Genomic DNA, 18429 nt, shown 5'->3' with positions numbered 1-18429 from the left:
GATAGGGATTTTCATACGGATAAGTACCCAGTGAACGGTTCGTTTAGCTTTATATATTGTTCCGGGTGGGCGTTGTATGGGTTTTTCGGAAGTGTTAGACCTGTAAGAGAAAAATTTAAATGGTTGGGAAAGGCCATGGGATGTAGAAATATTTTTTTCACATTTCATTTCCTTTTAAAAACAGGTAAATCAATAGGGATTTTCGTACGGATAAGTACCCAGTGAACGGTTCGTTTAGCTTTATATTATGTTCCGGGTAGGCGTTGTATTGGTTTTTCGGAAGTGTTAGACCTGTAAGAGAAAAATTTAAATGGTTCGGAAAGGCCATGGGATGTAGAAATATTTTTTTCACATTTTACTTCCTTGTAAAAACAGGAAAATCAATAGGGATTTTCGTACGGATATGTACCCAGTGAACGGTTCATTTAGCTTTATATATTGTTCCGGGTGGGCGTTGTATTGGTTTTTCGGAAGCGTTAGACCTGTAAGAGAAAAATTTAAATGGTTGGGAAAGGCCATGGGATGTAGAAATATTTTTTTCACATTTTATTTCCTTGTAAAAACAGGTAAATCAATAGGGTTTTTCGTACGGATAAGTGCCCAGTGAACGGTTCGTTTAGCTTTATATATTGTTCCGGGTGGGCGTTGTTTTGGTTTTTCGGAAGTGTTAGACCTGTAAGAGAAAAATTTAAATGGTTGGAAAACGCCATGGGATGTAGAAATATTTTTTTCACATTTTATTTCCTTGTAAAAACAGGAAAATCGATAGGGATTTTCGTACGCATAAGTACCCAGTGAACGGTTCGTTTATCTTAATATATTCTTCCGGGTGGGCGTTGTATTGGTTTTTCGGAAGTGTTAGACCTGTAAGAGAAAAATTTAAATGGTTGGGAAAGGCCATGGGATGTAGAAATATTTTTTTCACATTTACTTCCTTGTACAAACAGGTAAATCAATAGGGTTTTTCGTACGGATAAGTACCCAGTGAACCGTTCGTTTAGCTTTATATATTCTTCCGGGTGGGCGTTGTATTGGTTTTTCGGAAGTGTTAGACCTGTAAGAGAAAAATTTAAATGGTTGGGAAAGGCCATGGGATGTAGAAATATTTTTTTCACATTTTATTTCCTTTTAAAAATAGGTAAATCAATAGCGATTTTCGTACGGATAAGTACCCAGTGAACGGTTCGTTTAGCTTTATATATTGTTCCGGGTGGGCGTTGTATTGGTTTTTTGGAAGTGTTAGACCTGTAAGAGAAAAATTTAAATGGTTGGGAAAGGCCATGGGATGTAGAATTATTTTTTTCACATTTTACTTCCTTGTAAAAACAGGAAAATCAATAGGGTTTTTCGTACGGATATGTACCCAGTGAACGGTTCATTTAGCTTTATATATTGTTCCGGGTGGGCGTTGTATTGGTTTTTCGGAAGCGTTAGACCTGTAAGAGAAAAATTTAAATGGTTGGGAAAGGCCATGGGATGTAGAAATATTTTTTTCACATTTTATTTCCTTGTAAAAACAGGTAAATCAATAGGGTTTTTCGTACGGATAAGTGCCCAGTGAACGGTTCATATAGCTTTATATATTGTTCCGGGTGGGCGTTGTATTGTTTTTTCGGAAGTGTTAGACCTGTAAGAGAAAAATTTAAATGGTTGGGAAAGGCCATGGGATGTAGAAATATTTTTTCACATTTTACTTCCTTGTAAAAACAGGAAAATCGATAGGGATTTTCATACGGATAAGTACCCAGTGAACGGTTCGTTTATCTTTATATATTCTTCAAGGTGGGCGTTGTATTGGTTTTTCGGAAGTGTTAGACCTGTAAGAGAAAAATTTAAATGGTTGGGAAAGGCCATGGGATGTAGAAATATTTTTTTCACATTTTATTTCCTTGTAAAAACAGGTAAATCAATAGGGTTTTTCGTACGGATAAGTGCCCAGTGAATGGTTAGTTTAGCTTTATATATTGTTCCGGGTGGGCGTTGTTTTGGTTTTTCGGAAGTGTTAGACCTGTAAGAAAAAAATTTAAATGGTTGGGAAAGGCCATGGGATGTAGAAATATTTGTTTCACATTTTATTTCCTTGTAAAAACAGGTACATCAATAGGGTTTTTCGTACGGATAAGTGCCCAGTGAACGGTTTGTTTAGCTTTATACATTGTTCCGGGTGGGCGTTGTATTGTTTTTTCGGAAGTGTTAGACCTGTAAGAGAAAAATTTAAATGGTTGGGAAAGGCCATGGGATGTAGAAATATTTTTTTCACATTTACTTCCTTGTAAAAACAGGAAAATCGATAGGGATTTTCATACGGATAAGTACCCAGTGAACGGTTCGTTTATCTTTATATATTCTTCCGGGTGGGTGTTGTATTGGTTTTTCGGAAGTGTTAGACCTGTAAGAGAAAAATTTAAATGGTTGGGAAAGGCCATGGGATGTAGAAATATTTTTTTCACATTTTATTTCCGTTTAATAACAGGTAAATCAATAGTGATTTTCGTACGGATAAGTACCCAGTGAACGATTCGTTTGGCTTTATATATTGTTCCGGGTGGGCGTTGTATTGGTTTTTCGCAAGTGTTAGACCTGTAAGAGAAAAATTTAAATGGTTGGGAAAGACCATGGGATGTAGAAATATTTTTTTCACATTTTATTTCCTTTTAAAAACAGGTAAATCAATAGGGATTTTCGTACGGATAAGTACCCAGTGAACGGTTCGTTTAGCTTTATATATTGTTCCGGGTGGGCGTTGTATTGGTTTTTCGGAAGTGTTAGACCTGTAAGAGAAAAATTTAAATGGTTGGGAAAGGCCATGGGATGTAGAAATATTTTTTTCACATTTTATTTCCTTGTAAAAACAGGTAAATCAATAGGGTTTTTCGTACGGATAAGTGCCCAGTGAACGGTTTGTTTAGCTTTATACATTGTTCCGGGTGGGCGTTGTATTGTTTTTTCGGAAGTGTTAGACCTGTAAGAGAAAAATTTAAATGGTTGGGAAAGGCCATGGGATGTAGAAATATTTGTTTCACATTTTATTTCCTTGTAAAAACAGGTAAATCAATAGGGTTTTTCGTACGGATAAGTGCCCAGTGAATGGTTAGTTTAGCTTTATATATTGTTCCGGGTGGGCGTTGTTTTGGTTTTTCGGAAGTGTTAGACCTGTAAGAAAAAAATTTAAATGGTTGGGAAAGGCCATGGGATGTAGAAATATTTGTTTCACATTTTATTTCCTTGTAAAAACAGGTAAATCAATAGGGTTTTTCGTACGGATAAGTGCCCAGTGAACGGTTTGATTAGCTTTATACATTGTTCCGGGTGGGCGTTGTATTGTTTTTTCGGAAGTGTTAGACCTGTAAGAGAAAAATTTAAATGGTTGGGAAAGGCCATGGGATGTAGAAATATTTTTTTCACATTTTACTTCCTTGTAAAAACAGGAAAATCGATAGGGATTTTCATACGGATAAGTACCCAGTGAAAGGATCCTTTACCTTTAAATATTCTTCCGGGTGGGTGTTGTATTGGTTTTTCGGAAGTGTTAGACCTGTAAGAGAAAAATTTAAATGGTTGGGAAAGGCCATGGGATGTAGAAATATTTTTTTCACATTTACTTCCTTGTAAAAACAGGTAAATCAATAGGGTTTTTCGTACGGATAAGTGCCCGGTGAACGGTTCGTTTAGCTTTATATATTGTTCCGGGTGGGCGTTGTATTGATTTTTCGGAAGTGTTAGACCTGTAAGAGAAAAATTTAAATGGTTGGGAAAGGCCATGTGATATAGAAATATTTTTTTCACATTTTATTTCCGTTTAATAACAGGTAAATCAATAGTGATTTTCGTACGGATAAGTACCCAGTGAACGGTTCGTTTAGCTTTATATATTGTTCCGGGTGGGCGTTGTATTGGTTTTTCGGAAGTGTTAGACCTGTAAGAGAAAAATTTAAATGGTTGGGAAAGGCCATGGGATGTAGAAATATTTTTTTCACATTTTATTTCCTTTTAAAAACAGGTAAATCAATAGGGATTTTCGTATGGATAAGTACCCAGTGAACGGTTCGTTTAGCTTTATATATTGTTCCGGGTGGGCGTTGTATTGGTTTTTCGGAAGTGTTAGACCTGTAAGAGAAAAATTTAAATGGTTGGGAAAGGCCATGGGATGTAGAAATATTTTTTTCACATTTTACTTCCTTGTAAAAACAGGAAAATCAATAGGGATTTTCGTAGGGATATGTACCCAATGATCGGTTCGTTTAGCTTTATATATTGTTCCGGGTGGGCGTTGTATTGGTTTTTCGGATGTGTTAGACCTGTAAGAGAAGAATTTAAATGGTTGGGAAAGGCCATGGGATGTAGAAATATTTTTTTCACATTTTATTTCCTTGTAAAACAGGTAAATCAATAGGGTTTTTCGTACGGATAAGTGCCCAGTGAACGGTTCGTTTAGCTTTATATATTGGTCCGGGTGGGCGTTGTTTTGGTTTTTCGGAAGTGTTAGACCTGTAAGAGAAAAATTTAAATGGTTGGGAAAGGCCATGGGATGTAGAAATATTTTTTTCACATTTTACTTCCTTGTAAAAACAGGAAAATCGATAGGGATTTTCATACGGATAAGTACCCAGTGAACGGTTCGTTTATCTTTATATATTCTTCCGGGTGGGTGTTGTATTGGTTTTTCGGAAGTGTTAGACCTGTAAGAGAAAAATTTAAATGGTTGGGAAAGGCCATGGGATGTAGAAATATTTTTTTCACATTTACTTCCTTGTAAAAACAGGTAAATCAATAGGGTTTTTCGTACGGATAAGTGCCCGGTGAACGGTTCGTTTAGCTTTATATATTGTTCCGGGTGGGCGTTGTATTGATTTTTCGGAAGTGTTAGACCTGTAAGAGAAAAATTTAAATGGTTGGGAAAGGCCATGTGATATAGAAATATTTTTTTCACATTTTATTTCCGTTTAATAACAGGTAAATCAATAGTGATTTTCGTACGGATAAGTACCCAGTGAACGGTTCGTTTAGCTTTATATATTGTTCCGGGTGGGCGTTGTATTGGTTTTTCGGAAGTGTTAGACCTGTAAGAGAAAAATTTAAATGGTTGGGAAAGGCCATGGGATGTAGAAATATTTTTTTCACATTTTATTTCCTTTTAAAAACAGGTAAATCAATAGGGATTTTCGTACGGATAAGTACCCAGTGAACGGTTCGTTTATCTTTATATATTGTTCCGGGTGGGCGTTGTATTGGTTTTTCGGAAGTGGTAGACCTGTAAGAGAAAAATTTAAATGGTTGGGAAAGGCCATGGGATGTAGAAATATTTTTTTTCACATTTTACTTCCTTGTAAAAACAGGAAAATCAATAGGGATTTTCGTACGGATATGTAACCAATGATCGGTTCGTTTAGCTTTATATATTGTTCCGGGTGGGCGTTGTATTGGTTTTTCGGATGTGTTAGACCTGTAAGAGAAGAATTTAAATGGTTGGGAAAGGCCATGGGATGTAGAAATATTTTTTTCACATTTTATTTCCTTGTAAAACAGGTAAATCAATAGGGTTTTTCGTACGGATAAGTGCCCAGTGAACGGTTCGTTTAGCTTTATATATTGGTCCGGGTGGGCGTTGTTTTGGTTTTTCGGAAGTGTTAGACCTGTAAGAGAAAAATTTAAATGGTTGGGTAAGGCCATGGGATGTAGAAATATTTTTTTCACATTTTATTTCCTTGTAAAAACAGGTAAATCGATAGGGTTTTTCGTACGGATAAGTGCCCAGTGAACGGTTCATTTAGCTTTATATATTCTTCCGGGTGGGCGTTGTTTAGGTTTTTCGGAAGTGTTAGACCTGTAAGAGAAAAATTTAAATGGTTGGGAAAGGCCATGGGATGTAGAAATATTTTTTTCACATTTTACTTCCTTGTAAAATCAGAAAAATCGATAGGGATTTTCGTACGGATAAGTACCCAGTGAACGGTTCGTTTAGCTTTATATATTGTTCCGGGTGGGCGTTGTATTGGTTTTCCGGAAGTGTTAGACCTGTAAGAGAAAAATTTAAATGGTTGGGAAAGGCCATGGGATGTAGAAATATTTTTTTCACATTTACTTCCTTGTAAAAACAGGTAAATCAATAGGGATTTTCGTACGGATAAGTACCCAGTGAACGGTTCGTTTAGCTTTATATATTGTTCCGGTTGGGCGTGGTATTGGTTTTTCAGAAGTGTTAGACCTGTAAGAGAAAAATTTAAATGGTTGGAAAAGGCCATGGGATGTAGAAATATTTTTTTCACATTTTACTTCCTTGTAAAAACAGGAAAATCAATAGGGATTTTCGTCCGGATATGTACCCAGTGAACGGTTCGTTTAGCTTTATATATTGTTCCGGGTGGGCGTTGTATTGGTTTTTCGGATGTGTTAGACCTGTAAGAGAAGAATTTAAATGGTTGGGAAAGGCCATGGGATGTAGAAATATTTTTTTCACATTTTATTTCCTTGTAAAAACAGGTAAATCAATAGGGTTTTTCGTACGGATAAGTACCCAGTGAATGGTTCGTTTAGCTTTATTTATTGTTCCGGGTGGGCGTTGTATTGGTTTTTCGGAAGTGTTAGACCTGTAAGAGAAAATTTTAAATGGTTGGGAAAGGCCATGGGATGTAGAAATATTTTTTTCACATTTACTTCCTTGTAAAAACAGGTAAATCAATAGGGATTTTCGTACGGATAAGTACCCAGTGAACGGTTCGTTTAGCTTTATATATTGTTCCGGTTGGGCGTGGTATTGGTTTTTCAGAAGTGTTAGACCTGTAAGAGAAAAATTTAAATGGTTGGGAAAGGCCATGGGATGTAGAAATATTTTTTTCACATTTTACTTCCTTGTAAAAACAGGAAAATCGATAGGGATGTTCGGACGGATATGTACCTAGTGAACGGTTCGTTTATCTTTATATATTGTTCGGGGTGGGCGTTGTATTGGATTTTCGGAAGTGTTAGACGTGTAAGAGAAAAATTTAAATGGTTGGGAAAGGCCATGGGATGTAGAAATATTTTTTTCACATTTACTTCCTTGTAAAAACAGGTAAATCAATAGGGATTTTCGTACGGATAAGTACCCAGTGAACGGTTCGTTTAGCTTTATATATTGTTCCGGTTGGGCGTGGTATTGGTTTTTCAGAAGTGTTAGACCTGTAAGAGAAAAATTTATATGGTTGGAAAAGGCCATGGGATGTAGAAATATTTTTTTCACATTTTACTTCCTTGTAAAAACAGGAAAATCAATAGGGTTTTTCGTACGGATAAGTGCCCAGTGAACGTTCGTTTAGCTTTATATATTGTTCCGGGTGGGCATTGTTTTGGTTTTTCGGAAGTGTTAGACCTGTAAGAGAAAAATTTAAATGGTTGGGAAAGGCCATGGGATGTAGAAATATTTTTTTCACATTTTACTTCCTTGTAAAAACATGAAAATCGATAGGGATGTTCGGACGGATATGTACCTAGTGAACGGTTCGTTTATCTTTATATATTGTTCGGGGTGGGCGTTGTATTGGATTTTCGGAAGTGTTAGACGTGTAAGAGAAAAATTTAAATGGTTGGGAAAGGCCATGGGATGTAGAAATATTTTTTTCACATTTACTTCCTTGTAAAAACAGGTAAATCAATAGGGTTTTTCGTACGGATAAGTACCCAGTGAATGGTTCGTTTAGCTTTATTTATTGTTCCGGGTGGGCGTTGTATTGGTTTTTCGGAAGTGTTAGACCTGTAAGAGAAAATTTTAAATGGTTGGGAAAGGCCATGGGATTTAGAAATATTTTTTTCACATTTACTTCCTTGTAAAAACAGGTAAATCAATAGGGTTTTTCGTACGGATAAGTACCCAGTGAACGGTTCGTTTAGCTTTATATATTGTTCCGGGTGGGCGTTGTATTGGTTTTTCAGAAGTGTTAGACCTGTAAGAGAAAAATTTAAATGGTTGGGAAAGGCCATGGGATGTAGAAATATTTTTTTCACATTTACTTCCTTGTAAAAACAGGTAAATCGATAGGGTTTTTCGTACGGATAAGTGCCCAGTGAACGGTTCGTTTAGCTTTATATATTGTTCCGGGTGGGCGTTGTATTGTTTTTTCGGAAGTGTTAGACCTGTAAGACAAAAATTTAAATGGTTGGGAAATGCCATGGGATGTAGAAATATTTTTTTCACATTTTATTTCCTTGTAAAAACAGGTAAATCGATAGGGTTTTTCGTACGGATAAGTGCCCAGTGAACGGTTCGTTTAGCTTTATATATTGTTCCGGGTGGGCGTTGTATTGTTTTTTCGGAAGTGTTAGACCTGTAAGACAAAAATTTAAATGGTTGGGAAAGGCCATGGGATGTAGAAATATTTTTTCACATTTTACTTCCTTGTAAAAACAGGAAAATCGATAGGGATTTTTGTACGGATAAGTACCCAGTGAACCGTTCGTTTAGCTTTATATATTGTTCCGGGTGGGCGTTGTATTGTTTTTTCGGAAGTGTTAGACCTGTAAGAGAAAAATTTAAATGGCTGGGAAAGGCCATGGGATGTAGAAATATTTTTTTCACATTTTACTTCCTTGTAAATACAGGAAAATCGATAGGGATTTTCGTACGGATAAGTACCCAGTGAACCGTTCGTTTAGCTTTATATATTGTTCCGGTTGGGCGTTGTTTTGGTTTTTCGGAAGTGTTAGACCTGTAAGAGAAAAATTTAAATGGTTGGGAAAGGCCATGGGATGTAGAAATATTTTTTCACATTTTATTTCCTTGTAAAAACAGGTAAATCAATAGGGTTTTTCGTACGGATAAGTGCCCAGTGAACGGTTCGTTTAGCTTTATATATTTTTCCGGGTGGGCGTTGTTTTGGTTTTTCGGAAGTGTGAGACCTGTAAGAGAAAAATTTAAATGGATGGGAAAGGCCATGGGATGTAGAAATATTTTTTTCACATTTTACTTCCTTGTAAAAACAGGAAAATCGATAGGGATTTTCGGACGGATAAGTACCTAGTGAATGGTTCGTTTATATTTATATATTCTTCCGGGTGGGCGTTGTATTGGATTTTCGGAAGTGTTAGACCTGTAAGAGAAAAATTTAAATGGTTGGGAAAGGCCATGGTATGTAGAAATATTTTTTTCACATTTACTTCCTTGTAAAAACAGGTAAATCAATAGGGTTTTTTGTACGGATAGGTACCCAGTGAACGGTTCGTTTTGCTTTATATATTGTTCCGGGTGGGCGTTGTATTGGTTTTTCGGAAGTGTTAGACCTGTAAGAGAAAAATTTAAATGGTTGGGAAAGGCCATGGGATGTAGAAATATTTTTTTCACATTTTATTTCCTTTTAAAAACAGGTAAATCAATAGGGATTTTCGTACGGATAAGTACCCAGTGAACGGTTCGTTTAGCTTTATATATTGTTCCGGTTGGGCGTTGTATTGGTTTTTCAGAAGTGTTAGACCTGTAAGAGAAAATTTTAAATGGTTGGGAAAGGCCATGGGATGTAGAAATATTTTTTTCACATTTTACTTCCTTATAAAAACAGGAAAATCAATAGGGATTTTCGTACGGATATGTACCCAGTGAACGGTTCGTTTAGCTTTATATATTGTTCCGGGTGGGCGTTGTATTGGTTTTTCGGAAGCATTAGACCTGTAAGAAAAAAATATAAATGGTTGGGAAAGGCCATGGGATGTAGAAATATTTTTTTCACATTTTACTTCCTTGTAAAAACAGGAAAATCGATAGGGATTTTCGTACGGATAAGTAGCTAGTGAACGGTTCGTTTATCTTTATATATTCTTCCGGGTGGGCGTTGTATTCGATTTACGGAAGTGTTAGACCTGTAAGAGAAAAATTTAAATGGTTGGGAAAGGCCATGGGATGTAGAAATATTTTTTTCACATTTACTTCCTTGTAAAAACAGGTAAATCAATAGGGTTTTTCGTACGGATAAGTACCCAGTGAACGGTTCGTTTAGCTTTATATATTGTTCCGGGTGGGTGTTGTATTGGTTTTTCGGAAGTGTTAGAACTGTAAGAGAAAAATTTAAATGGTTGGGAAAGGCCATGGGATGTAGAAATATTTTTTTCACATTTTATTTCCTTTTAAAAACAGGTAAATCAATAGGGATTTTCGTACGGATAAGTACCCAGTGAACGGTTCGTTTAGCTTTATATATTGTTCCGGGTGGGCGTTGTATTGGTTTTTCGCAAGTGTTAGACGTGTAAGTGAAAAATTTAAATGGTTGGGAAAGGCCATGGGATGGAGAAATATTTTTTTCACATTTTACTTCCTTGTAAAAACAGGAAAATCGATAGGGATCTTCGTACGGATAAGTAGCTAGTGAACGGTTCGTTTATCTTTATATATTCTTCTGGGTGGGCGTTGTATTGGAATTTCGGAAGTGTTAGACCTGTAAGAGAAAAATTTAAATGGTTGGGAAAGGCCATGGGATGTAGAAATATTTTTTTCACATTTTCTTCCTTGTAAAAACAGGTAAATCAATAGGGTTTTTCGTACGGATAAGTACCCAGTGAACGGTTCGTTTAGCTTCATTTATTGTTCCGGGTGGGCGTTGTATTGGTTTTTCGGAAGTGTTAGACCTGTAAGACAAAAATTTAAATGGTTGGGAAAGGCCATGGGATGTAGAAATATTTTTTTCACATTTTATTTCCTTTTAAAAACAGGTAAATCAATAGGGATTTTCGTACGGATAAGTACCCAGTGAACGGTTCGTTTAGCTTTATATATTTTTCCGGGTGGGCATTGTATTGGTTTTTCGGAAGTGTTAGACCTGTAAGAGAAAAATTTAAATGGTTGGGAAAGGCCATGGGATGTAGAAATATTTTTTTCACATTTTACTTCCTTGTAAAAACAGGAAAATCTATAGGGATTTTCGTACGGATATGTACCCAGTGAACGGTTCGTTTAGCTTTATATATTGTTCCGGGTGGGCATTGTATTGGTTTTTCGGATGTGTTAGACCTGTAAGAGAAGAATTTAAATGGTTGGGAAAGGCCATGGGATGTAGAAATATTTTTTTCACATTTTATTTCCTTGTAAAAAAAGGTAAATCAATAGGGTTTTTCGTACGGATAAGTGCCCAGTGAACGGTTCGTTTAGCTTTATATATTGTTCCGGGTGGGCGTTGTTTTGGTTTTTCGGAAGTGTTAGACCTGTAAGAGAAAAAATTAAATGGTTGGGAAAGGCCATGGGATGTAGAAATATTTTTTTCACTTTTTATTTCCTTGTAAAAACAGGTAAATCAATAGGGTTTTTCGTACGGATAAGTGCCCAGTGAACGGTTCGTTTAGCTTTATATATTGTTCCGGGTGGGCGTTGTTTTGGTTTTTCGGAAGTGTTAGACCTGTAAGAGAAAAATTTAAATGGTTGGGAAAGGCCATGGGATGTAGAAATATTTTTTTCACATTTTACTTCCTTGTAAAAACAGGAAAATCGATAGGGATTTTTGTACGGATAAGTACCCAGTGAACGGTTCGTTTAGCTTTATATATTGTTCTGGGTGGATGTTGTATTGGTTTTTCGGAAGTGTTAGACCTGTAAGAGAAAAATTTAAATGGTTGGGAAAGGCCATGGCATTTAGAAATATTTTTTTCACATTTTATTTTCTTGTAAATACAGGTAAAACGATAGGGATTTTCGTACGGATAAGTGCCCAGTGAACGATTCGTTTAGCTTTATATATTGTTCCGGTGGGCGTTGTTTTGGTTTTTCGGAAGTGTTAGACCTGTAAGAGAAAAATTTCAATGGTTGGGAAAGGCCATGTGATGTAGAAATATTTTTTTCACATTTTACTTCCTTGTAAAAACAGGAAAATCGATAGGGATTTTCGTACGGATAAGTAGCTAGTGAACGGTTCGTTTACCTTTATATATTCTTCCGGGTGGGCGTTGTATTCGATCTTCGGAAGTGTTAGACCTGTAAGAGAAAAATTTAAATGGTTGGGAAAGGCCATTGGATGTAGAAATATTTTTTTCACATTTACTTCCTTGTAAAAACAGGTAAATCAATAGGGTTTTTCGTATGGATAAGTACCCAGTGAACCGTTCGTTTAGCTTTATATATTGTTCCGGGTGGGCGTTGTTTTGGTTTTTCGGAAGTGTTAGACCTGTAAGAGAAAAATTTAAATGGTTGGGAAAGGCCATGGGATGTAGAAATATTTTTTTCACATTTTAATTCCTTTTAAAAACAGGTAAATCAATAGGGATTTTCGTACGGATAAGTACCCAGTGAACGGTTCGTTTAGCTTTATATATTGTTCCGGGTGGGCGTTGTATTGGTTTTTCGGAAGTGTTAGACCTGTAAGAGAAAAATTTAAATGGTTGGGAAAAGCCATGGGATGTAGAAATATTTTTTTCACATTTACTTCCTTGTAAAAACAAGTAAATCAATAGGGTTTTTCGTATGGATAAGTACCCAGTGAACCGTTCGTTTAGCTTTATATATTGTTCCGGGTGGGCGTTGTTTTGGTTTTTCGGAAGTGTTAGACCTGTAAGAGAAAAATTTAAATGGTTGGGAAAGGCCATGGGATGTAGAAATATTTTTTTCACATTTTAATTCCTTTTAAAAACAGGTAAATCAATAGGGATTTTCGTACGGATAAGTACCCAGTGAACGGTTCGTTTAGCTTTATATATTGTTCCGGGTGGGCGTTGTATTGGTTTTTCGGAAGTGTTAGACCTGTAAGAGAAAAATTTAAATGGTTGGGAAAGGCCATGGGATGTAGAAATATTTTTTTCACATTTTACTTCCTTGTAAAAACAGGAAAATCAATAGGGATTTTTGTACGGATAAGTACCCAGTGAACGGTTCGTTTAGCTTTATATATTGTTCCTGGTGGGCGTTGTTTTGGTTTTTCGCAAGTGTTAGACCTGTAAGAGAAAAATTTAAATGGTTGGGAAAGGCCATGGGATGTAGAAATATTTTTTTCACATTTACTTCCTTGTAAAAACAGGTAAATCAATAGGTTTTTTCGTACGGATAAGTACCCAGTGAACGGTTCGTTTAGCTTTATATATTGTTCCGGGTGGGCGTTGTATTGGTTTTTCGGAAGCGTTAGACCTGTAAGAGAAAAATTTAAATGGTTGGGAAAGGCCATGGGATGTAGAAATATTTTTTTCACATTTTATTTCCTTGTAAAAACAGGTAAATCAATAGGGTTTTTCGTACGGATAAGTACCCAGTGAACCGTTGGTTTAGCTTTATATATTGTTCCGGGTGGGCGTTGTATTGTTTTTTCGGAAGTGTTAGACCTGTAAGAGAAAAATTTAAATGGTTGGGAAAGGCCATGGGATGTAGAAATATTTTTTTCACATTTTACTTCCTTGTAAAAACAGGAAAATCAATAGGGATTTTCGTACGGATAAGTACCCAGTGAACCGTTCGTTTAGCTTTATATATTGTTCCGGGTGGGCTTTGTATTGGTTTTTCTGAAGTGTTAGACCTGTAAGAGAAAAATTTAAATGGTTGGGAAAGGCCATGGGATGTAGAAATATTTTTTTCACATTTTACTTCCTTGTAAAACCAGGAAAATCAATAGGGATTTTTGTACGGATAAGTACCCAGTGAACGGTTCGTTTAGCTTTATATATTGTTCCTTGTGGGCGTTGTTTTGGTTTTTCGGAAGTGTTAGACCTGTAAGAGAAAAATTTAAATGGTTGGGAAAGGCCATGGGATGTAGAAATATTTTTTTCACATTTTACTTCCTTGTAAAAACAGGAAAATCAATAGGGATTTTTGTACGGATAAGTACCCAGTGAACGGTTCGTTTAGCTTTATATATTGTTCCTGGTGGGCGTTGTTTTGGTTTTTCGCAAGTGTTAGACCTGTAAGAGAAAAATTTAAATGGTTGGGAAAGGCCATGGGATGTAGAAATATTTTTTTCACATTTACTTCCTTGTAAAAACAGGTAAATCAATAGGTTTTTTCGTACGGATAAGTACCCAGTGAACGGTTCGTTTAGCTTTATATATTGTTCCGGCTGGGCGTTGTATTGGTTTTTCGGAAGCGTTAGACCTGTAAGAGAAAAATTTAAATGGTTGGGAAAGGCCATGGGATGTAGAAATATTTTTTTCACATTTTATTTCCTTGTAAAAACAGGTAAATCAATAGGGTTTTTCGTACGGATAAGTACCCAGTGAACCGTTGGTTTAGCTTTATATATTGTTCCGGGTGGGCGTTGTATTGTTTTTTCGGAAGTGTTAGACCTGTAAGAGAAAAATTTAAATGGTTGGGAAAGGCCATGGGATGTAGAAATATTTTTTTCACATTTTACTTCCTTGTAAAAACAGGAAAATCAATAGGGATTTTCGTACGGATCAGTACCCAGTGAACCGTTCGTTTAGCTTTATATATTGTTCCGGGTGGGCTTTGTATTGGTTTTTCTGAAGTGTTAGACCTGTAAGAGAAAAATTTAAATGGTTGGGAAAGGCCATGGGATGTAGAAATATTTTTTTCACATTTTACTTCCTTGTAAAACCAGGAAAATCAATAGGGATTTTTGTACGGATAAGTACCCAGTGAACGGTTCGTTTATCTTTATATATTCTTCCTTGTGGGCGTTGTATAGGTTTTTCGGAAGTGTTAGACCTGTAAGAGAAAAATTTAAATGGTTGGGAAAGGCCATGGGATGTAGAAATATTTTTTTCACATTTACTTCCTTGTAAAAACAGGTAAATCAATAGGGTTTTTCGTATGGATAAGTACCCAGTGAACGGTTCGTTTAGCTTTATATATTGTTCCGGGTGGGCGTTGTATTGGTTTTTCGGAAGTGTTAGACCTGTAAGAGAAAAATTTAAATGGTTGGGAAAGGCCATGGGATGTAGAAATATTTTTTTCACATTTTACTTCCTTGTAAAAACAGGAAAATCAATAGGGATTTTCGTAGGGATATGTACCCAATGATCGGTTCGTTTAGCTTTATATATTGTTCCGGGTGGGCGTTGTATTGGTTTTTCGGATGTGTTAGACCTGTAAGAGAAGAATTTAAATGGTTGGGAAAGGCCATGGGATGTAGAAATATTTTTTTCACATTTTATTTCCTTGTAAAACAGGTAAATCAATAGGGTTTTTCGTACGGATAAGTGCCCAGTGAACGGTTCGTTTAGCTTTATATATTGGTCCGGGTGGGCGTTGTTTTGGTTTTTCGGAAGTGTTAGACCTGTAAGAGAAAAATTTAAATGGTTGGGAAAGGCCATGGGATGTAGAAATATTTTTTTCACATTTTACTTCCTTGTAAAAACAGGAAAATCGATAGGGATTTTCATACGGATAAGTACCCAGTGAACGGTTCGTTTATCTTTATATATTCTTCCGGGTGGGTGTTGTATTGGTTTTTCGGAAGTGTTAGACCTGTAAGAGAAAAATTTAAATGGTTGGGAAAGGCCATGGGTTGTAGAAATATTTTTTTCACATTTACTTCCTTGTAAAAACAGGTAAATCAATAGGGTTTTTCGTACGGATAAGTGCCCGGTGAACGGTTCGTTTAGCTTTATATATTGTTCCGGGTGGGCGTTGTATTGATTTTTCGGAAGTGTTAGACCTGTAAGAGAAAAATTTAAATGGTTGGGAAAGGCCATGTGATATAGAAATATTTTTTTCACATTTTATTTCCGTTTAATAACAGGTAAATCAATAGTGATTTTCGTACGGATAAGTACCCAGTGAACGGTTCGTTTAGCTTTATATATTGTTCCGGGTGGGCGTTGTATTGGTTTTTCGGAAGTGTTAGACCTGTAAGAGAAAAATTTAAATGGTTGGGAAAGGCCATGGGATGTAGAAATATTTTTTTCACATTTTATTTCCTTTTAAAAACAGGTAAATCAATAGGGATTTTCGTACGGATAAGTACCCAGTGAACGGTTCGTTTATCTTTATATATTGTTCCGGGTGGGCGTTGTATTGGTTTTTCGGAAGTGGTAGACCTGTAAGAGAAAAATTTAAATGGTTGGGAAAGGCCATGGGATGTAGAAATATTTTTTTTCACATTTTACTTCCTTGTAAAAACAGGAAAATCAATAGGGATTTTCGTACGGATATGTAACCAATGATCGGTTCGTTTAGCTTTATATATTGTTCCGGGTGGGCGTTGTATTGGTTTTTCGGATGTGTTAGACCTGTAAGAGAAGAATTTAAATGGTTGGGAAAGGCCATGGGATGTAGAAATATTTTTTTCACATTTTATTTCCTTGTAAAACAGGTAAATCAATAGGGTTTTTCGTACGGATAAGTGCCCAGTGAACGGTTCGTTTAGCTTTATATATTGGTCCGGGTGGGCGTTGTTTTGGTTTTTCGGAAGTGTTAGACCTGTAAGAGAAAAATTTAAATGGTTGGGTAAGGCCATGGGATGTAGAAATATTTTTTTCACATTTTATTTCCTTGTAAAAACAGGTAAATCGATAGGGTTTTTCGTACGGATAAGTGCCCAGTGAACGGTTCATTTAGCTTTATATATTCTTCCGGGTGGGCGTTGTTTAGGTTTTTCGGAAGTGTTAGACCTGTAAGAGAAAAATTTAAATGGTTGGGAAAGGCCATGGGATGTAGAAATATTTTTTTCACATTTTACTTCCTTGTAAAATCAGAAAAATCGATAGGGATTTTCGTACGGATAAGTACCCAGTGAACGGTTCGTTTAGCTTTATATATTGTTCCGGGTGGGCGTTGTATTGGTTTTCCGGAAGTGTTAGACCTGTAAGAGAAAAATTTAAATGGTTGGGAAAGGCCATGGGATGTAGAAATATTTTTTTCACATTTACTTCCTTGTAAAAACAGGTAAATCAATAGGGATTTTCGTACGGATAAGTACCCAGTGAACGGTTCGTTTAGCTTTATATATTGTTCCGGTTGGGCGTGGTATTGGTTTTTCAGAAGTGTTAGACCTGTAAGAGAAAAATTTAAATGGTTGGAAAAGGCCATGGGATGTAGAAATATTTTTTTCACATTTTACTTCCTTGTAAAAACAGGAAAATCAATAGGGATTTTCGTCCGGATATGTACCCAGTGAACGGTTCGTTTAGCTTTATATATTGTTCCGGGTGGGCGTTGTATTGGTTTTTCGGATGTGTTAGACCTGTAAGAGAAGAATTTAAATGGTTGGGAAAGGCCATGGGATGTAGAAATATTTTTTTCACATTTTATTTCCTTGTAAAAACAGGTAAATCAATAGGGTTTTTCGTACGGATAAGTACCCAGTGAATGGTTCGTTTAGCTTTATTTATTGTTCCGGGTGGGCGTTGTATTCGTTTTTCGGAAGTGTTAGACCTGTAAGAGAAAATTTTAAATGGTTGGGAAAGGCCTTTGGATGTAGAAATATTTTTTTCACATTTACTTCCTTGTAAAAACAGGTAAATCAATAGGGTTTTTCGTACGGATAAGTACCCAGTGAACGGTTCGTTTAGCTTTATATATTGTTCCGGTTGGGCGTGGTATTGGTTTTTCAGAAGTGTTAGACCTGTAAGAGAAAAATTTAAATGGTTGGGAAAGGCCATGGGATGTAGAAATATTTTTTTCACATTTTACTTCCTTGTAAAAACAGGAAAATCGATAGGGATGTTCGGACGGATATGTACCTAGTGAACGGTTCGTTTATCTTTATATATTGTTCGGGGTGGGCGTTGTATTGGATTTTCGGAAGTGTTAGACGTGTAAGAGAAAAATTTAAATGGTTGGGAAAGGCCATGGGATGTAGAAATATTTTTTTCACATTTACTTCCTTGTAAAAACAGGTAAATCAATAGGGATTTTCGTACGGATAAGTACCCAGTGAACGGTTCGTTTAGCTTTATATATTGTTCCGGTTGGGCGTGGTATTGGTTTTTCAGAAGTGTTAGACCTGTAAGAGAAAAATTTAAATGGTTGGAAAAGGCCATGGGATGTAGAAATATTTTTTTCACATTTTACTTCCTTGTAAAAACAGGAAAATCAATAGGGTTTTTCGTACGGATAAGTGCCCAGTGAACGTTCGTTTAGCTTTATATATTGTTCCGGGTGGGCATTGTTTTGGTTTTTCGGAAGTGTTAGACCTGTAAGAGAAAAATTTAAATGGTTGGGAAAGGCCATGGGATGTAGAAATATTTTTTTCACATTTTACTTCCTTGTAAAAACAGGAAAATCGATAGGGATGTTCGGACGGATATGTACCTAGTGAACGGTTCGTTTATCTTTATATATTGTTCGGGGTGGGCGTTGTATTGGATTTTCGGAAGTGTTAGACGTGTAAGAGAAAAATTTAAATGGTTGGGAAAGGCCATGGGATGTAGAAATATTTTTTTCACATTTACTTCCTTGTAAAAACAGGTAAATCAATAGGGTTTTTCGTACGGATAAGTACCCAGTGAATGGTTCGTTTAGCTTTATTTATTGTTCCGGGTGGGCGTTGTATTGGTTTTTCGGAAGTGTTAGACCTGTAAGAGAAAATTTTAAATGGT

Source organism: Paroedura picta, chromosome 2, assembly GCF_049243985.1.
Source record: "Paroedura picta isolate Pp20150507F chromosome 2, Ppicta_v3.0, whole genome shotgun sequence".
NCBI classification, from domain to species: Eukaryota; Metazoa; Chordata; class Lepidosauria; order Squamata; family Gekkonidae; genus Paroedura; species Paroedura picta.
The sequence above is the reverse complement of the archived record's forward strand: the minus strand, read 5'-3'. Positions refer to the sequence as shown.